We start from the raw sequence: 21,497 nt of genomic DNA on the forward strand, positions 1-21,497 counted from the left end.
ATTATATCTATATATAATAGGTTTTAGGTTATAAGCATTTCTTAAAGACTGTGTGTGTATATATATATATATAGATAGATAGATAGATAGATAGATAGATAGATAGATAGATTTAGGTATGTATTGCATATAATATGCTGTATAATATTATATTTACAACATATTTATACTATATTATATATAGTATGTCTATAATTTTTTTAATGTTTGCAACTTGGAAGGAGTGATAAGACAGATACAGATGAAAGATACAAAGTAATTTATGAAAATATCCATGTGAGTGGGTCAAATATATTTTCAGTTAGAAAATGTATTTCCACATTTTCCAAATATTCATTTCCACAAGAATATGGGGTCATATTTTAAGAAATAAATATGAAAGAAAATATTACAGAAAACTTTACACCAATCTAATACTTAATTGATACTTTTCTTAAAATGAGGTTTCAGTTTCTCTAGGGGAGAGTTTGTAAATAATTATTATATTTACTCTGTGGAACACATTTTTTTTTTATGTTTCTTAGATGCAAATAAAAGCACAACCCGTGTCACATCTGAAAAGGGCAGGACGCCATGCTACAAAGCACATTCTGATGGGGGGAATCTGGGCTGATTCTTAGCCGTGTGTCACAGAAGGAAAATGGGAAGCATGTTTGTGTGTGATTCTAGTTATCTGAATGCAGGAGGAATATTTGTTTTGCAGCATATGGAGTTAAAAGTATTTTATTCTGTGGACTTCAATCTGGCTTTAATGTCCGACCTTCCTAAAATGCTAAGATTAAAGGATAGGTCTAGACAGTTGATGGGACTTCCCTGGTGGCTCAGATGGTAAAGCGTCTGCCTACTATGCAGGAGACCTGGGTTCAATCCCTGGGTCGGGAAGATCCTCTGGAGAAGGAAATGACAACCCACTCCAGTAATCTTGGCTGGAAAATCCCATGGACAGAGGAGCATGGTAGGCTACAGTTCACGGGGTCGCAAAGAGTCGGACACGACTGAGCGACTTCAGTTCAGTTTAGTTATAAGAGCAGAGGAACCTCAGCTAGAGACTGAAATTCATTTTTCAATATTAGACAACCTAGACGAATATGTTTAAGTTCTAATTTCTCAAAGAAGAGAAATGACATCGTTATTTTTTCCTGGAGTTACAGGTAATATATGGTACATTGTTTGGGATCTGATTAAATTGTGAGGTTTATTAAACAAAAAAATCGCTCAAGTTACAACAGACACTTAGCTGATAAGGCATGATTCGGTTTGAGAATTCTGTGGAGGATGACATGTGGATGTCTTTTGTAGTACACTTTGAAACCTCCAGTTTTTACTCAGAAAGACAGTCTGTAAAACTGAAGTACTACCTGTTAAGTTAAATAACTACAAGAATAAATAAAACAGAAGAGGGATTCAGTGATTTAGCCTCTGTGTTCTGCTGGGGATGATCAACAGCTTATCCAGGCTCCTCTGCTTTGTCAAAAGGAGTCATCAAAGCTTAATACTGAAAGGTTGTTGCTGAACCATGAAACACGTCGGGATTCTTGCCCTCTGGAGGAGAAGAATTCAATCTGGGGCCAGAGACGAGGCTTGCTCACTCAGAGCTTTGTGTAATAAAGTTTTATTAAAGTATAAAGGAGATAGAGAAAGCTCCTGACATAGACATCAGAAGGGGACAGAAAGAATACCCGCCTGCTAGTTGTTAACTGGATGTTATATAGTTACTAGCAGTCTGTTAATGAAAGAAAGGAACATCTTAAAACTCAGAGAATGGCACCAGGCCCTTCACCCACAAGATGTATTTTGGGATAATCCTGGTACCAGGCCAGCCATCCCTGGCCATAAAATAGTTGACTTGAATCTTATAGAAGGGCAGATTTCCATACAAACAGTTTCGTTTACATAGATTAGGAGAACAATGTCTGAGTATAACATACTGGTTTGTCAAGTTGGTTCTGAGCCATTAGGCTGAACAGACTTGAAGACAGAGTCTGGGGTAAATGCATAGTACATTAACATATCTTAAGACAAACATTTCCATAAGAAAAATGCAGTGGTTAACTCAAGATTTGAGAAAAGTGAAGTTCAGGTGGAACCAGGTGTCACTATGACAACACAGTATTTTAAGAGAAACCCCTTTTTAAATTTGTATAGAGAAGGGGAAAAAATACATCAGTAGTGAAAAAACGTCTGACACTTCTAGCCTATTTCCTCCATTTGGAGACCCCTGGCCTTCCTGCCTGTTACCGTCTCAATATCCATCTCTGACTGTGGAAATCAGACGTCTCTGCATCGTTAGGTTCACCTGCCTGAGCTCACAGAACAAGTTGCACTATTGACATTACATGATGTGTCACTATAACATTCATCAGGTGAGTCAGGTGGCAATAAACCACATCATAGGACTGCCCACTATGTCGCTTTTGTTGTGTTAACAGGTCTGTTTGCTTCATCTTATTTAATTATCACAGACTTCCATAGATAGGGATCTGCTTTAAGGTTATACTTGGTAAGCTTATACTTAGGGCAGCTTATGGCCTGTGCACTTACGAGGCTTCGGGTTTGAACACTGGACTGCTTTATTTCGATAACTAATAGCCATATTATGATGGTGATTCTGTTTAACGAAAACATATCCTGAGGTGGACCCAGTAGCTGGATTACTCTATGATAGCACCCACCTTTTGGTTTCTTTGTGGTTTAGGAAAGACAATTTATTAGGGTATTTGCAGACCCTCTCTTACCATAATCTTGAGAAATTAAAGACCGTGAAATAATACATCAAAAGAAAAAATGGAAAGAGCAAACGCATATCTTGAGTTGAATTGTGTCTCAAACTGGGACCTCAGAATGTGACTTTATTTGGAAGCAGGGCTGCTGCGGATGTAAGGAGTTGAGGCTCTCCAGAATGAATCGCTGCAGGGCCTGGCCCAATGGCTAGGGGTGTCAGCTAGAAGGGAGAGGAGACTCTGGGGAGGGCCATATGAGAGCAGAGGCAGAGACTGCAGATGGGCCGCCATAAGTGAGCGCACGCCAGGGAGCCTCCCCTGGAGCCTTCAGTGGGAGCACGCCCTGCCAACCGCTTGATTCAGACTTCTGGCTTCCAGAACAGAGTCATTTCTGTTGCCTTTAATCTACCCCATGTGTGGTCAACTGTTATGATAGCCCTAGGAAATGAATATGTCATAGAGATTATTTTATCCTGTACATTTTGGGAACTGTTGTAGGGCAACAGGCAGAAACTGAAATAAGAAAAATGTGCTACTTTTGATGAAACCATACAGATAGCTTACTTTTTAAATGACTTAATGACTAAACTTGTGCCTACACACATAATGTACATGGCTGTCAAAAAAAGTCACAACACAATGATTTTGGAAAGGTTAACATTAATTTTATAGACACAGCAGCTACAATAGATACTAATAGCATATTAATAGCATATTAATTTGCTAAGATGTTCCTTAGGTGGACTCAGTCTTACTTTAAAGCCATCTTAGGTGAATGGATAGATAGAGAGATAGATGGATGGATTAATTAAATAAGATATAACCATCACAACTAACAATTTTATTTTTAGCTATATGTATATTTATATATAAATATGTGTGTATATATGTGTATATACGTATATATTTATGTATATATGTGTGTGTATGTAGTATGAAAGATAAATACACAATCAAGTTTGTCAATTGTGCAAGTTAGATCTTATGTAATCAATAGTCTTATTGATTTTTAGTTGCTTCTATTCTGCTGCTGCTGCAGCTAAGTCACTTCAGTCATGTCCGACTCTGTGTGATCCCATAGCCAGCAGCCCACCAAGCTCACCCGTAGCTGGGATCCTCCAGGCAAGAACACTGGAGTGGGTTGCCATTTCCTTCTCCAATGTGTGAAAGTGAAAAGTGAAAATGAAGTCACTCAGTCGTGTCCGACTCTTAGTGACCCCATGGACCGCAGCCTACCAGGCTCCTCTATCCATGGGATTTTCTAGGCAAGAGTACTGGAGTGGGGTGCCATTGCCTTCTCCAGCTTCTATTCTATCACCTATCAAATGAGATGGGTTAAGAGCTTTTTGTGATTGGAAATTTGCCCATTTCTCCTTCCCTTATTTTTCTTTACTTATTTCGGTATATAAAGTATTAAGTATATACAAAGTGAGGGTTGTTGTGTCTTTCTGCAACTTTGAATACTTTATTCTTATGAAATGTTTCTCTTTGCCTCAATTTTTATTGACTCAGGACCTTTTTGGCTGTTATTAAAATAGTTGTAGTGCTTTCTTTGGCTAATGTTTTCTTTCTTATTCTTTGTTGAACTTTCTGTTTACTTATCTTTATGTGGTGCCTCATATAAGCTTCCTATAGTTGCTTTTTATTTTTTAATTCAGCCTGCTAATTGTGTTATTTTACTTTTTCTCTATTAAATTGCTAATTATATATTCTTTGATTATTTTTTTCTTGTATTTTCTTTTTTTTCCCATTTATTTTTATTAGTTGGAGGCTTATTACTTTACAATATTGTAATGGTTTTTGCCATACATTGACATGAATCAGCCATGGATTTACATGTGTTCCCCATTCAGATACCCCTCCCACCTCCCTCCCCACCCCATCCCTCTGGGTCTTCCCAGTGCACCAGCCCTGAGCACTTGTCTCATGCATCCAACCTGGGCTGGTGATCTGTCTCACCATAGATAATATACATGCTGTTCTCTTGAAACATCCCACCCTCGCCTTCTCCCACAGAGTCCAAAAGTCTGTTCCATACATCTGTGTCTCTTTTTCTGTTTTACATATAAGGTTATCATTACCATCTTTCTAAATTCTATATATATGCATTAGTATACTGTATTGGTCTTTATCTTTCTGGCTTACTTCACTCTGCATAATGGACTCCAGTTTCATCCATCTCATTAGAACTGATTCAAATGAATTCTTTTTAATGGCTGAGTAATATTCCATGGTGTATATGTACCATAGCTTCCTTATCCATTTGTCTGCTGATGGGCATCTAGGTTGCTTCCATGTCCTGGCTATTATAAACAGTGCTGTGATGAACATTGGGGTGCATGTGTCTCTTTCAGTTCTGGTTTCTTCGGTGTGTATGCCCAGGTGTGGGATTGCTGGGTCATATGGCAGTTCTATTTCCAGTTTTTTAAGGAATCTCCACACTGTTCTCCATAGTGGCTGTTCTAGTTTGCATTCCCACCAACAGTGTAAGAGGGTTCCCTTTCTCCACACCCTCTCCAGCATTTATTGCTTGTAGACTTTTGGATAGCAATCATTCTGACTGACATGTAATGGTACCTCATTGTGGTTTTGATTTTCATTTCTCTGATAATGAGTGATGTTGAGCATCTTTTCATGTGTTTGTTAGCCATCTGTATGTCTTCTTTGGTATTGGCACAAAGACAGAAATATAGATCAATGGAACAGAATAGAAAGCCCAGAGATAAATCCACGAACCTATGGACAACTTATCTTTGACAAAGGAGGCAAGGATATACAATGGAAAAAAGATAACCCCTTTAACAAGTGGTGCTGTGAAAACTGGTCAACCACTTGTAAAAGAATGTAACTAGAACACTTTCTAACACCATACACAAAAATAAACTCAAAATGGATTAAAGATCTAAATATAAGACCAGAAACTATAAAACTCCTAGAGGAGAACATAGGCAAAACACTCTCCGACATAAATCTCAGCAGGATCCTCTATGACCCATCTCCCAGAATATTGGAAATAAAAGCAAAAATAAACAAATGGGACCTAATTAAACTTAAAAGCTTTTGCACAACAAAGGAAACTATAAGCAAGGTGAAAAGACAGCCCTCAGAATGGGAGAAAATAATAGCAAATGAAGCAACAGACAAAGGATTAATCTCAAAAATATACAAGCAACTCTTGCAGCTCAATTCCAGAAAAATAAATGACCCAATCAAAAAAATGGGTCAAAGAACTAAACAGATATTTCTCCAAAGAAGACATACAGATGATTATTTTTTGAGTACTATAGAGATGACCTGTTCTTTGAGATATCTCTAAAATTATTTTTACCTTCTACCTAAATATGATGACCTTCTTGTGATCTTTGCATTACTGTTATAATGCACTTCAAGAAATATTTTAAAACTGTTTTAAATATTTTAAAGACATTTCTATTATTTTGCTCAGTGAATATGTATTTAATGTGTATTTATGTTTATACATATATTAGTGGTTTAACTTCATTCTTCCTTTAAAATTTTATTCTGTCTTCTCATATCATTGTTACTCTTCCTGGAGAAGCACCTTTTATACATCTTTTATTGTCAAAATTCTTAGAGATTAATGCCTTCACTTTCTGTTTTTGTCTAAAAACCATATTTATTATATGTTGATGTTTGAAAGATAATTTCACTGGATATAAATATAAGTCAGTGAAATAATGGTGTTTGATTAGTGAGCAATCATTTGAAGGGAGTGTATTTTTCCCTCTGTCTGCTTTAATATTTCTTTTTAAAAAATTTAGACAACTATAATGATGTGCCTAGGTGTGGCTAATATCCAGTTGGAAAAAGTAATGACAGGTTCTAAAAGCAAAGGCTTGCTTTGGTTCTGATTTTATTTAGGATGTCAGAAGTAATGGAAGAATAAATTTTAAAAAGAATGAATTGGGAAAAGGAAAAATTATAGTAATACAGATGAATTTTCTTTTCTAAAGAGGTATACTTTATGAAAGTTTTTGATTAAAAAATGGGTGGTGTTGAAGAATATTAAAACTTGAAAGTAAATAAAAACAGGTGCACAGGAAAAATTAAAGGGCTATTTTTCACTTCCTGACACTTTGTTATTAAACAGGAATATTCATCTAAATACAAGAAGACCTCTACTTCTTTCTCCACCAAAATACCCTTTAATTAGGCAAGTCCAAATTATAGGTGTTTCATTTTTCACTGTCTAAAATGGAGATATGAGATGTAATTGTTTTTCCTGCATAATATCAAAGTGACTTTCTTTTGTTATTGAAGTACAGTTATTTTACAATGTTGTGTTAGTTTCAGGTGTATAGCAAAATGATTGTTTTATATATATATATATATATGTGGGTGTGTATGTGTGTGTGTGTATATATATATATATATATATATATATATATATAAATCTCCTTTATCAGATTCCATTATAGATTATTACAAGATACTGAATATAGTTCACTGTGCTATGCAGTAGATTCTGGTTTATTTATTTTAGTATGTATCTGGTAATCCCCAAATCCTGATTTCTCTCTCCCCTTCCTTCCCCTTTGGTAACCATGAATTTGTTCCCATGTCTCTTAGTCTATTATCATTTTGTATCATATGTATCATATTTTAGATTCCACAAACAAGTGCTATTATATGATATTTGTCTTGAGGTATAATTTTTAGGTAGCATGTCTGGACTTCACGTTGGATTGAGTGTAGGGAATAAAAGACAGAAGAATCAAAGATTATACTAATGCTTTCTGACTTGGCCAACAAGATGGATGGTGGCACTATTTGCTAAGTTGAAGGACATGGAAATAGGAAAACACATTTGAGGTAGGAAATAGTACTTTTTGAACATGCTAATTTTTCCATGTGTGAGATACACAAGTAGCATTTTGGTTATTTATTATAATCTAAATGCATGCCCTTTCCTTGGGAAATAAGTGGAGTCATTAATATTTTAAATAATAGAATCAGTTGAATGCCTGTAGGACAGATTAGAGGGGAAGGAGCAAAGAATCTCACCACTAAGCACCCAGAATTTAGATGTCAGAAAAAGTAGTAACTATACCTCTCCAGTTAGTAGGAAAGGAAGAGTCAGAAGAGTCACAGAGACTAAGAGGAGGGTTTGTTTCAAGAACAAGGGGATGGGGACTTGCCTGATGGTGCAGTGGTTGAGACTTCCCCTTCTAATGCAGAGGCTGCAGGTTCAATCCCTGGTCGGACAGCTAAGGTCTCACAGCCCTCTTGGCTGAAAAACATAAGACAGAAGCAATAGTGCATGAATTCAATAAAGAAATAAAAAAAATAGAACAAGAGCGTGTACAACTTTGAACAGTAAAGAATGAAGTTCAGGTTCCTTAAGTGCCTGCTAATAATTAGAGCCCGGGAAACCATCAGCTTGCCAAGAGTAGTTCCAGGAATGTTGTGGGACAGAAAGCAGGTACTTGGTTTATGAATAAACATGTGGTGAACTGGACATTATTTAGAAATGATTGTTTTGTAAAAATATAGAAAAGCAGAACCTGGAACAATATGTGTGTAAAAGGAGAACCTGTTTGTAAGCTACTCTCTACATTAGAGAGTAAGAGACCTTGACTGCTTTGGAGTGAAACTGTATAATTTAAGATGTTGAAGTCTTTGAGTCCACAGCACAAACAGACTTACATTTGATAAGGGAAGAACCGTATGCCCATCACAGCTCTCATTGTGATTGACTGTAATTTACTGAAAAGAAGAAGGTAGGTGGAATTGTACATTTTGTGATGGAAAATAAGAATAAAAGTATAAAGATTTTAATTTGCATAGAAAATGAAAGACAAGTTCAAAAGCTAAAGTGACCCATAAGAAGAAGGGGTGATAAGTGAGAATATAAGAAATAGTCATCACAAAGAATATTGGCAGATGTTCAAGAGTGAAATTGTGTGCTTAGCAGGCAGGGTTGAGGACCCATGGGAATCGGCCAAAAACATAGAGTGAGATGGTTTTGTCCAGCATGTGATTCTTTTCCAGCAAATTTTTTGCACATGTGCAAGTTAAGGTTCTCCAGGAATGGAGAATTTCCACACGTCTGTAAAAGAAGGAAGTTATAACTTATGAAATTTTGAAAGAAACTGATGCTCTCAATGATGTTGAATCATTAATAAAGTTAACAGAATAAAGGCAGAGGGAGAAAGGGATGGCAGAGGATGAGATGATTGGATGGCATCACCAACTCCATAGACATGAATCTGAGCAAACTCCGGGAGTTAGTGAAGGACAGAGGAGCCTGGCATGCTTCAGTCCATGGGATCACAAAGAGTCGGACACGACTTAGCAATTGAACAACAACAACAAAAATGCTTGTATACCTAAGATATAGGTTTTGTTTTATGGTTTTGCAGGTTAAAATTGGTTCTGAAGGTGATGTGATTTCTGCTGCTAAGATCTATGATACAACATGATTTAGTCACATGTAAGTGAAGTCACCAAGGGGTTAGTTATGACCAGGTGCTAAATCTTTCCAGGTTAATACAGAGAAGAACAAGACAGTTTTGGATGACCACCCCTCCACACATACACACACACACACACACACACACACACACACACACACACAAGAAAAACAATGCAGAGATCATGGAAAAGCCGAATGTCACTAATTTAACTGATTGAAGAGATTTTTATCAGTGGAAAGAGACAAGTGGCTTGGAGACAGCACTGATTATAAGAATAATTCCACCTCCTGATTTTGATATACACAGGTTAAGACTAAATAAAAATGTTCTACTTAAGAGATTACTCTCTTTTCAACTAAGGTAGTAGAAAGATTGATATTCTTGAATGTTGATAAAGATATAAAGTAGAGTGATTTGGTTAAAACAAAAAATTCTTTGGGGCAGAGTGAAATAAGTGTAGAAAGAAAAGAGTGTGGTAGGAAAGAGATGACAAAAATACTTAAGATGAGAGATAAGGAAATAATGTGCAACCTAGTAGACCTAGACTCCTGGTGGAATTGAGAAAATCAGGTGAGCAGTATTCAGTTCAGTTCAGTTCAGTCACTCAGTCATGTTTGACTCTTTGCAACCCATGGACTACAGCATGCCCGGCCTCCCTGTATATCACCAACTCCTGGAGTTAACTCAAAGTCATGTCCATTGAGTCAGTGATGCCATCCAACCATCTCATCCTCTGTTGTCCCCTTCTCCTACCTTCAATCTTTCCCAGCATCAGGGTCTTTTCAAATGAGTCAGCTCTTCGCATCAGGTGGCCAAAGTATTGGAGTTCCAGCTTCAACATCAGTCCTTCCAATGAACACTCAGGACTGATTTCCTTTAGGATGGACTGGTTGGATCTCCTTGCATTCCAAGGAACTCTCAAGAGTGACTCTTTTCTCCAACACCACAGTTCAAAAGCATCAATTCTTTGGCACTCAGCTTTCTTTATAGTCCAACTCTCACATCCATACATGACTACTGGGAAAACCATAGCCTTGACTAGATGGACCATGGTTGGCAAAGTAACATCTCTGCTTTTTAATATGCTGTCTAGGTTGATCATAACATCTCTCCCAAGGAGTAAGCGTCTTTTAATTTCATGGTTGCAGTTACCATCTTCAGTGATTTTGGATCCCAGCAAAATAAAGTCAGCCACTGTTTCCATTGTTTCCCCATCTGTTTGCCATGAAGTGATGGGACCAGATGCCATGATCTTTGTTTTCTGAATGTTGAGCTTTAAGCTAACTTTTTCACTCTCCTCTTTCACTTTCATCAAGAGGCTTTTTAGTTCTTCTTCACTTTCTGCCATAAGGGTGGTGTCATCTGCATATCTGAGGTTATTGGTAATTCTTCTGGCAATCTTGATTCCAGGTTGTGCTTCATCCAGCCCAGCATTTCTCATGATGTACTCTGCGTATAAGTTAAATAGTATGGGCAGGTGCTTCTCCGGGAGAAGGGAATGGCAAACTACTTCAATATTCTTGCCTTGAGAACCCCATGAGCATTATGAGCAATATTAGTGTTTATTAATTCAATGAATATTAATGGAGTAACTTCAATGCAAACACAACAGTGTAGCCCTTGCTCTGATGGGGCTGATACTCTCAGGAACAGAGGCAGAGTATAACTAATTGTAGAGGAAAAGAGCCTGGACCAAAAAGCAGCAAGGGGAGAAACACAGACTGTTAATGTGGTGCTGCGGTGCTATTATTTCACATCCAGTATTCAGGGAAAACTCTGTTAAAGTCACTCGTGAACAGGGTGCTGGGGGTGTCGGGTGTGTGGTAGTGGACAGAGTGGGAGCGAGAGCATGGAGGACCTCGGAGCGGCTCCGGTGTCCTTACTGTTACTCACAGTGATGGGTTTGTGGCCGGAGATACCGCGATGGGGTTGCGGTAGGAGATGCCGTGGGAGCGAGAGCGTGGAGGACCTGCGAGCAGCTCCAGCGTCCTCTGTGTTACTTACTCAGGGTGACGGGTGAGCGTCAGGAGACAGAGTGGGAGAGCGGACGCAGAGGACCTGCGAGCAGCTCCGGTGTACTTAGTTTGCTGACCTGGAGCGACCCACATGTGGTAGGATACAGAGTGGGAACGAGGACCTGGAGGACCTGGGAGCTGCTGCAGGGGCCCCAGTGTGTGCTCAGGGTGAAGGATCTATGGAAGGAGACAGAGGGGGAACGAGCACCAGGAGGACCTGGGAGCTGCTGCAGGGGCCCCAGTGTGTGCTCAGAGTGACGGGTCTGTGGAAGGAGACAGAGTGGGAACGAGGACCCGGAGGACTGGGAGCTGCTCTGTTGTCTGTAGCGTTTACTTACTGGAGTGACAGGTTTGCGGAAGGAGACTGAGTGGGAGGGAGAATGGAGGACTGCCGAGCTGCTCCGGCGTCCGTGGTGCTTACTCAGAGTGAGTGGTGTGCAACAGGAGACAGAGTGGGAGAGGAAATGTGGAGCACCTGTGAGCGTGTCACTCGTGTTTACTCATAGTGATGGGTTTGTGGTAGGAGGCAGTGTAGGAGCAAGGATGTGAAGGACCTGTGAGCTTCTCCAGAATCTGTAGCACTGAGTATTATTTAAAGAGTAAAAACCTTAATAAGCTCCTTGTTAAGAAACCACAGAGCGAAGTGCAAATTAAATCCAAAGCAGCCAGAATGAAAGAAATAATTCAGATAAAAGAAGAAATCAATCAAGTTGAAAACCAAACACAGTATGGAATAATCAGTGAAAGCAAACCTGTTCTTTGACATTAATAAAACTGATTAATCTCCTACAATATCACGTACAAATGAGAGAATGTGCAGTTCAGCAATATTAAAAACGAACCATGGAACATCATGACTGACTTCTCAGACATTAAAAGATAAAAAATTACATACCGAGCTACAATAAGATCCAGAAATCCCACTCCTGGGTATTCATCTGAAGGAAACAGAAGCACTATTTTGAAGAGATATCTATAACCCCACATTCATTTCAATATTATTTAAAATAGCCAAGATAGGAAAACAACCTAATTGTCTATCTATGAGTGAATGAATAAAATGCGTGTGTGTACACAGTGGAATATTATTCCACTATAAAAAAGAAATTATATCATTTTTTATAAGAGGGATGGGCCTTGAGGACATTATGCTAAGTGAATAATTCAGGCTAAGAAAGACATAATGTATTATTGTGCTTACCTGTGGAAATTACCATCACTGACTTTATAGAAACAGGACAGATTGATGGTTGTCAGGTGTGAGGGGTGTCAGAAATGAAGATGGTCAAAAGGTACAAACTTTTGAGTTATAAGTTTCAGTGGAATAATTTGATGACTCTAGTTAACAACATTGTTTTGTGTATTTGAAAGTTACTCCTAAAAATTCTCATCAAACAGAAAATTGTAAGCCTATGAGGTGATAGATGTTAACTAAACTTACTGTAGTGATCATTTCATACACGTGCATCAGATCATTATGTTGTATACCTGAAACAAATATTCCACTGTACATCAGTTATATCTCAGTAAAACTGAGGAAAACAAGAAAAATCAGCAGAACATAAAGCATTTTAAAGAACAGGACACCTTGTCTTCAACAAAGGAGGCAAGGATATACAATGGAAAAAAGACAACCTCTTTAACAAGTGGTGCTAGGAAAACTGGTCAACCACTTGTAAAAGAATGAAACTAGGACACTTTCTAACACCATACACAAAAATAAACTCAAAATGGATTAAAGATCTAAGTATAAAACCAGAAACTATAAAACTCCTAGAGGAGATCATAGGCAAAACACTATCCGACATAAATCACAGCAGGATCCTCTATGACCCACCTCCCAGAATATTGGAAATAAAAGCAAAAATAAACAAATGGGACCTAATGAAACTTAAAGGCTCTTGCACAACAAAGGAAACTATAAGTAAGGTGAAAAGACAGCCTTCAGAATGGGAGAAAATAATAGCAAATGAAGCAACAGACAAAGGATTCATCTCAAAAATATACAAGCAACTCCTGAAGCTCAATTCCAGTAAAATAAATGACCCAATCAAAAAATGGGCCAAAGAACTAAACAGACATTTCTCCAAAGAAGACATACAGATGGCTAACAAACACATGAAAAGATGCTCAACATCCCTCATCATTAGAGACATGCAAATCAAAACCACAATGAGGTACCCTTACATGTCAGTCAGGATGGCTGCTATCCAAAAGTCTACAAGCAATAAATGCTAGAGAGGGTGTGGAAAAAAGGGAACCCTCTTACACTGTTGGTGGGAATGCAAACTAGAACAGCCACTATGGAGAACAGTGTGGAGATTCCTTAAAAAACTGGAAATAGAACTGCCATATGACCCAGCAGTCCCACTCCTGGGCATACACACCGAGGAAACCAGATCTGAAAGATACATGTGTACCCCAATGTTCATCACAGCACTGTTTATAATAGCCAGGACATGGAAGCAACCTAGATGCCCATCAGCAGATGAATGGATAAGGAAGCTATGGTACATATACACTATGGAATATTACTCAGCCATTAAAAAGAATTCATCTGAATCAGTTCTAATGAGATGGATGAAACTGGAGTCCATTATACCGAGTGAAGTAAGCCAGAAAGATAAAAGACCAATACAGTATACTGATGCATATATATGGAATTTAGAAAGATGGTAATGATAACCCTATATGCAAAACAGAAAAAGAGACACAGGTACAGAACAGACTTTTGGACTCTGTGGAAGAAGGCAATGGTGTGATGTTCAGACAGAATAGCATTGAAACAAGTATACTATCAAGAGTGAAACAGATCACCAGCCCAGGCTGGATGCATGAGACAAGTGCTCGGTCCTGGTGCACTGGGAAGACCCAGAGGGATGGGATGGAGAGGGAGGCGGGAGCGGGGATCGGGATGGGGAACAGATGTAAATCCATGGCTGATTCATGTCAATGTATGGCAAAAACCACTACCATATTGTAAAGTAATTAGCCTCCAACTAATAAAAATAAATAAAAAAATAAAGAAACGGAAAATTGAAAGGCCAATCATCACTTGAATAGATCTTCATAACAGACATACTAAAATTACAACTTACACCATTCTGTTGGCTGCATAGCAAGAGCTGCAGGTGGCCTTTAGAATCTCAGAGGTGTGTCCGTTGAGAAACAAACCTTTTCAACCTCTAGCTCTAAGAAAATGAATTCTCTAAGAACCTGGATGATCATGGAAGCAGATCTTTCCCCATTCCAGTCTCTAAAGTCAGTGCATTCCTGACTGTACCTGGGTTGAAAGTGTTAGTTGCTCTATCATGTCCAGCTCTGTGTGACCCCAGGAACTGTAGCCCACCAGGCTTCTCTGTCCATGGGATTCTCTAGGCAAGAATACTGGAATGGGCTCTCATTCCCTTCTCCATGGGATCTTCCTGACCCCGGGATCGAACCTGGGTCTCTCGCATTGTAGGTAAATTCTTTATCATCTGAGTTACCAGGGAAGCCCGAAGTACCTCAATTGCATCCCAGGAAAAACCTGACACAGAGTCACCAGTGAAACAGTATACCAGGATCTTTGCTTGCAGAGACTGAGAGGCTGTGAGAGGTGTGTGCTGGTTCAAGTCACTGAATATGTGCTCATTTGTTATGAGTAACTAGAAGGCAAACACAATGTTTGATCTCCATTTCTTCAAATGTAAAATGGAGGTAGTACTGTCTTGTTCACAGTAGGGTTTTGGAAACTAAATATTTATTTATATTATATTTTTAAATTGTTATAATTTAATTTTTCCATGTCTGAATTTAGTTTCTTACATGAGTCCTCATTCCTTTAGGAATGTAGGAATGTAACTTCAGTTATTTCTCCATTTTTCTCTGGGAAATTGGTTTTGAACCTAACTACCTGGGGAGGTAGAGAGTGGCCAAGACCTTGGGTTCACAGGAGTTTATCTGGTTTATGATCAATTCATAAAATGTACTCTCTCCTACTGAATTACGTTGATGGTTTGAAAGAGCATCTTTTGAAAAATGGAGTTGGAAATTAACTTTTTTTCTGAACACATGTAATGTGCTTTCCTTTGCAGCCCTCTTAGTAATAATGTTACTTTAGCTGTTTCTGCTGGGTCAGTGCAATTCACAATGATGTCTATGTAGTTTGGGATTCTACTTTTATAAAAATAAATTTAAAAGCTGTAATCCTAGAAGACACTGTTTTGCACTTTCTCAGGAAAAAAGAAAAATCAAATGACTTACCAGAAAGTCCACTGTGTATTGTTAGAAAATTGCACAAAGCGTTATTCCACTATTGGATAAAACATCTTAATAGCCAATGCACTAGAGACTTGGTTCAATAGAATCCATTTATCAAATATACACACTTCTTTTTCCTGTGCTTCTGTAACAAGCGTAACTCTCTCGAGTTCCTCCAGCACATGCTGATTCACACTATACATTGTTATTGGTGTCTTAATTTTTTTTAAATTAGAAAGTCATTCTTAACATCATTATGGTGTAGACTAACAATTACAATTGATTTATAAATCAGACATGCAGCTAATGAGGGAAATATACTTAATCTTATATTTTAAAAGTATGTAAAAATATATAAATATTTTTCCTCTGAAACTACTGATTCTTAGACTACAGAAAACCAACTGTGTGCTTTGCACCAATCTTGCAGAAAGTTACTCCTGGGGAAGAATAAGAAACACTCACCTGTACTTCGTGAAACAGGACTTGTATATGTGGCATGGTCATCTGTGGAGACACTCATTTCTATCTCTTTGAACATGTAAAACAAAGACTGAAAAGAATATTTTATAATGTTCCTGTTCCTCATCTCTCACCTATTATTATTAAAAATATTCTAAACAAACCCAGGTTTTCTGGGGTTGAGGCTTTTCTTGTTGCCAGAGGAATTGTGTCTTTGAATTTCCAGGGCCCATTGAAAGGAACTTGGCAGCCAGCTGGTGAGTAGCTCAGCATGTTTAAAAGCAGCAAGAACAGTTACGGTTGTCCTATCATGGAGAAGCTGGTGTGAAGGGCAGATCCATGTCCTAAAAGATGTCAGATTTAGATGAGAACAGAGGACAGGCCCGGAGTTTCTGGTGGGAGAAGCAGTAAGGCTCCTGTGCTGAGGTTTCCTCCAGCTTTCAGGGACCACAGACCCCTGGCCTCCTCTTCTGTCCAGTAGAAGTGAGCAGGGGCCCCGAGATAGACCAGATGTCCCCAAATTCATGATAAGCAGGTAAAGCACTAACATTGGATATAATTTCACTTAGAAATAGAAAAACATGGTATGAGTCTCTAAAAAAGACAAATTCTTGTCTGTATGTAGAACCTGGAAATAAAAGAAAAACATGAGTGGAGAAATGAAGGTGGAAAGAAGGAAAGTAGAACATTTAAATAAGAGAAAGGTCCCTTGGCTGACAGTATGGGTCTCATTAGGAATAAGATTGGAATATTCAGTTTTTCCTTAGGGACAAATTATTCTTGATTCTCTGAAAGTTTTGAAATAATGTCATTCAGGGATAGGAGTGTGGTAAGAGGTTATAACAGTTGAATTTTCATATGATTTTGCATTCTACAAAATGATTCTCTTTTGATGCTTTGTCAGATGTAATCCTAACAGGACTATATAAGATGCATTAATGATATAAAGATCTTTTCAATCCTTGCCAGGTACAAAGTAGTACTTCTTTTAGGCGACAAGTGAATGGTTCCTTATGAAGCTCTCTTAAATTCCTTGTGTAGATGCCTCAGTGGTCTTAATGATGACTGGGAATATATTTAATTCAGGATACTCTATGATTTTCAAAGATAACCTATATTCAAAGATAATAGGTTCAACTCGTTATTGAACTAGTTGTTGTTTAGTAACTCAGTTGTGTCAGACTCTTTGCAAACCCAAGGACTGTAGCCTTCCAGGCTCCTTTGTCCATGGGATTTTCCAAGCAAGAATACTGGAGTGGGTTGCCATTTCCTTCTCCAGGGGATCTTCCCAATCCAGGGATTGAACCTACATCTCCTGGTAGATTCTTTCCCACTGAGCCACCTGGGAAGCCCATTTTCAACTAGGCATCAAGATAATTTTAAGTCATTTGGTCACTGCCTACCTAAAATATATATTGCACTTTTGGCAAATGCAACTTAAAATTTTGTTCACCCAATAAAATGCTAATTCATGACCTTAAGCAATGTAGATGAACAGAAAAATTAAAATGAAAGGTGAATTCATAACTTAAATACATGATTTTTATAAACTGGGAAGTTTTTCCCTTTTCCTCCTAAGAATGCTGTTCCTCCAGACTTTTTTGACTCAGAAATTTATACAACGCTAATAATATTTCACATGTTCTTATCTAGAAAAACATACAGTAATGTTGAGAGTAGGAGGAGAAATTCAAAACCATCATGCAAATTAATCAACTATTGTAACATTTAAGTTTTTAAATACCACAAACATGTACAAAAAGAATTCTTACAAAGTACAGTTAACTCATTACATTTCATGGAAATACTTTCATATTTGGAAATGTAGTATCTTCCTTCATATTTCAAGTTATGATTTGAAGATAACCAATTTTTCAGAAATCCTTGGAATCTTGATCATTCTGGAAGCAAATAAACTAGGATAATTGTAACTTTTATGCTAAAAACATAAAAGTGCTGGATATAAACTTTTCTGAAAAAAATCAGGGTTTTAAAATTATGCAAAGCCTTAACAGAAAATATATGGGGCTTCCTTTTTCTAGTAGTGGCAGCCTAGTTTAATGGAACCATTAATATCTGTAAACTCACATATTGACTTCCCAGGTGGCTCAGTGGGAAAGAATTGGCAGGAGACGAGGGTTCAATCCCTGGGTTGGGAAGATTCGCTGGAGAAGGCAGTGGCAGCCCACTCCAGTATTCTTGTCTGGGAAAAGCCATGGACAGAGGAGCCTGGCAGGCTACAGTCCATGGGGTCTCAAAGAGTCAGACATGACTGAGAACACACACACACAAACTCACATATTAACATATCAACAAGAATAAATAAATCATAAGAGCAATGTGTCAAAGGGACAGCAGCAAATGAACACTTAAACACATTTGCTTGAACCCACAGAAAATCAAAAAGAAAAACATAGAAACAGAAGAAAATAATTACCTTCAAATGACTGACATCTGACAACAAGAAAACAGTACAGTATCTTCCATCTGCTGAAAAGAAAAATGACCAAGTTAGAACTCTATAACCAGTGATAACATATCAAGCTTGGAAGAAAGAAGCATTAGGATAAAAACTGGGAAAGTTCATTGCAGGATATCCCACCCTAAAGGAATTTCTCTAGGATATATTTCAGATAACAGGAAATTATTCCAGTGGCAAGTGTCCCTACATGAAGTAATGAAGAGCAAAAAAGAACATCAAACTGAAAAAGATAAAAAAATCAGTGTGTGTGTAGGTAAAATAATGGTGGTGCTTCTTGACAGCTTAACCTTCTTCCTCTCCCCACACAGATGATTAGCAAATTAATTCATAACTAAGGATTTAGTGTTTTATGATGGAAAACATTCCTCAGGAGTGGTTCTCTGAATAATTTTCTACATTTTTGGGGGGAATACATAGGGAAGCCTGGTGGGCTGCAGTCATGGGGTCACAGAGTCAGACATGACTGAACAACTGAATTGAACTGAAAGCTGTGTCATATAGTAGTTACAAGTTACAAATCTAAGTTTAAAGATTTATTATCACCATTAAGAAGAATTGAGCATAGTCCTTGAAACTCATGAGTAACTAAACTGTCTTTTCAGTTTAAGACAGTTGAGTTCTGATGTGCATCAAGATATTTTATTTATCTATTTATTTTTTGTTGACAAAGTAATGTCTCTGCTTTTTATTTTTTTTTAATTAAAAAATTTTTTTTATATTGTAGTGGTTTTTGTCATACATTGACATGAATCAGCAATGGATTTACATGTATTCCCCATCCCGATCCCCCCTCCCACCTTCCTCTCTACCCGATCCCTCTGGGTCTTCCTAGTGCACCAGGCCCGAGCACTTGTCTCACGCATCCAGCCTGGGCTGGTGATCTGTTTCACCCTAGATAATATACGTGTTTCGATGCTGTTCTCTCAAAACATCCTACCCTCACCTTCTCCCACAGAGTCCAAAATTCTGTTCTGTACATCTGTGTTTCTTTTTCTGTTTTGCATATAGAGTTATCATTACCATCTTTCTAAGTTCCATATATATGCGTTAGTATACTGTATTGGTCTTTATCTTTCTGGCTTACTTCAGTGCATCAAGATATTTTAAATGAACAAGGCTAAGTGATCAACATTATAGCTTCAGATCCTTCATTGCCACTCTGGTAAACTGGAGTACTTGGTGACACTCAGCAAAAAGCTCAATCAGAGCTAGAGATTCATTCATTCCTTCAAACTGAAATATTGTTGATTTACCATATTTTTGGTGTACATTAAGTGGTTCAGTTATATATATATAAATTATATATATGCACATATATATTCTTTTCTAGTATATTTTACTACAAGATATTGAATATAGTTCCTTGTGCTATATAGCTGGACCTTGTTTATTTTATGTATAGTAGTTTGCATCTGTTAATCCCAAACTCTTACTTTATCTGTCCTCCCTATTTTCCTCTTTGATAAGCATAAATTTCTATGTCTATGGGTCTGTTTCTTCTTTGCAATTTCATTTGTATCATTGTTTTAGATTCCACATATAAGCGGTATCATGTGGTATTTGTCTTTCTCTGACTTACTTCACTTAGTGTGATATTCTCTAGGTCCATTCATGTTGCTGAAAATGGCATTATTTCCTTCTATTTTATGGCTGAGTAACATTCCTTTTTATATATACCCCACATCTTCTTTATTGATTCATCTGCCTATTTACATTAATTGCTTCCTTATATGATTAACAATTTATGCTTGAGTTAGAACTATTCCCATCTGCAATATGTTCCAAATACCTATCAGTGAATGAAATTTACTAATGTCATTTCTTTACTATTTATAAGCTATTTGACTGAAGTGTAAATGCTTGCTTATGTATACAGTATTTCATGTGTTATGAAAACATCAGTTTTATTAACATATTTAATAAATGCTATGGTATTTATTAAAATAGCATATATATATATATAGTTTCTCATTACATTTAATGTATATACTTAAATCTCAGACTAGTTAATTTTAGAATCTTATGAAAGGATTTTTACAATTTAGTTTTTTTTTTTAAACAGTGTAGTAACTCATAAATGCCTTGGTTGGGCAAAATGATGTATGGCAGAAAGAACAAATAATTTTGAGCAGATAGGACAGTATAAGTAAAGGCAAGAAGAAATGGCATTAAGAAGAGGGCATAATCTCTAGGGAAGAAGCCTCAATGCTAAGTATATGGTACTTAGGATCAGTGCATACATACCAGCATGAAATCCTGTGACTTAAAGGCAGGTTATTTGTATGTGGTTTGATAAGTAGCAGAAGTAACATTTAACAGCTGGAAGGAGACATGAAATGAGTTGGGCAGATTTTAGCCAATGATGGAAAGGGCGAGGGAGAGAGACTCATCTGGAACCTAATGCAACAACCCAAGGTTGAGGGGTATTATAAGCTAAGGAGGTAAATGTGATATTTCAAGTTATAATAATAGTAGTAGCATGAATAATAAAATTATCTGAGCACTGAAAGGTACTATATGATTAGTATATGTACGTATTTTTGAAAAACAAAAATACTGAGTGGCAATTTCAAATGGGAAGTAAAATAGAGAACCGATAACTCCATGTTCTCCAAGAAAAGGACAGTGGGAAATCGAGGCATCAGTAATAGAAGGGGAGGACCTAAGCAAAAAGGTTGTATCCATTCATTCATCCAACAAGAATTGCGTTTCTACTATACACAAGGAACTGTGCTATATGATGCAGATGAAAAGGTAAAGACTAGATGTGTTTGTGCTCTGGTGGAATTTAAATTTAGTGGGCAAAGGTGCATTTACTGAATAACCTAAATGAAATGTAAAATCACAATTAAGCTTAAAAAGGAGAGGCTTTTGATTCTAGAAAGCCCATTACAGGAAGAACTTGTTCCTGTCAGGAAGATTGAGAATTGTTTTTTGAAGATGTGAATACTGAGTTCACTCACTTTTAGAGAATTAAAGCAGGAAAAAGTGGGAAAAGGTTGAATCTTGAGGACTGCCCACAGTCAGGCACAGTGGTGAAATGCTTCAGGACCAAGGAGCAGGCAGATGTGTTCTGAGACTGAAGAAAGAACAAGGGAAGATTGTGTAAAATCAGTAACTGGCCAAACAAAGCTTATGA

The sequence above is a fragment of the Muntiacus reevesi genome, chromosome 17 (genome assembly GCF_963930625.1).
Source record: "Muntiacus reevesi chromosome 17, mMunRee1.1, whole genome shotgun sequence".
Taxonomy (NCBI): Eukaryota; Metazoa; Chordata; class Mammalia; order Artiodactyla; family Cervidae; genus Muntiacus; species Muntiacus reevesi.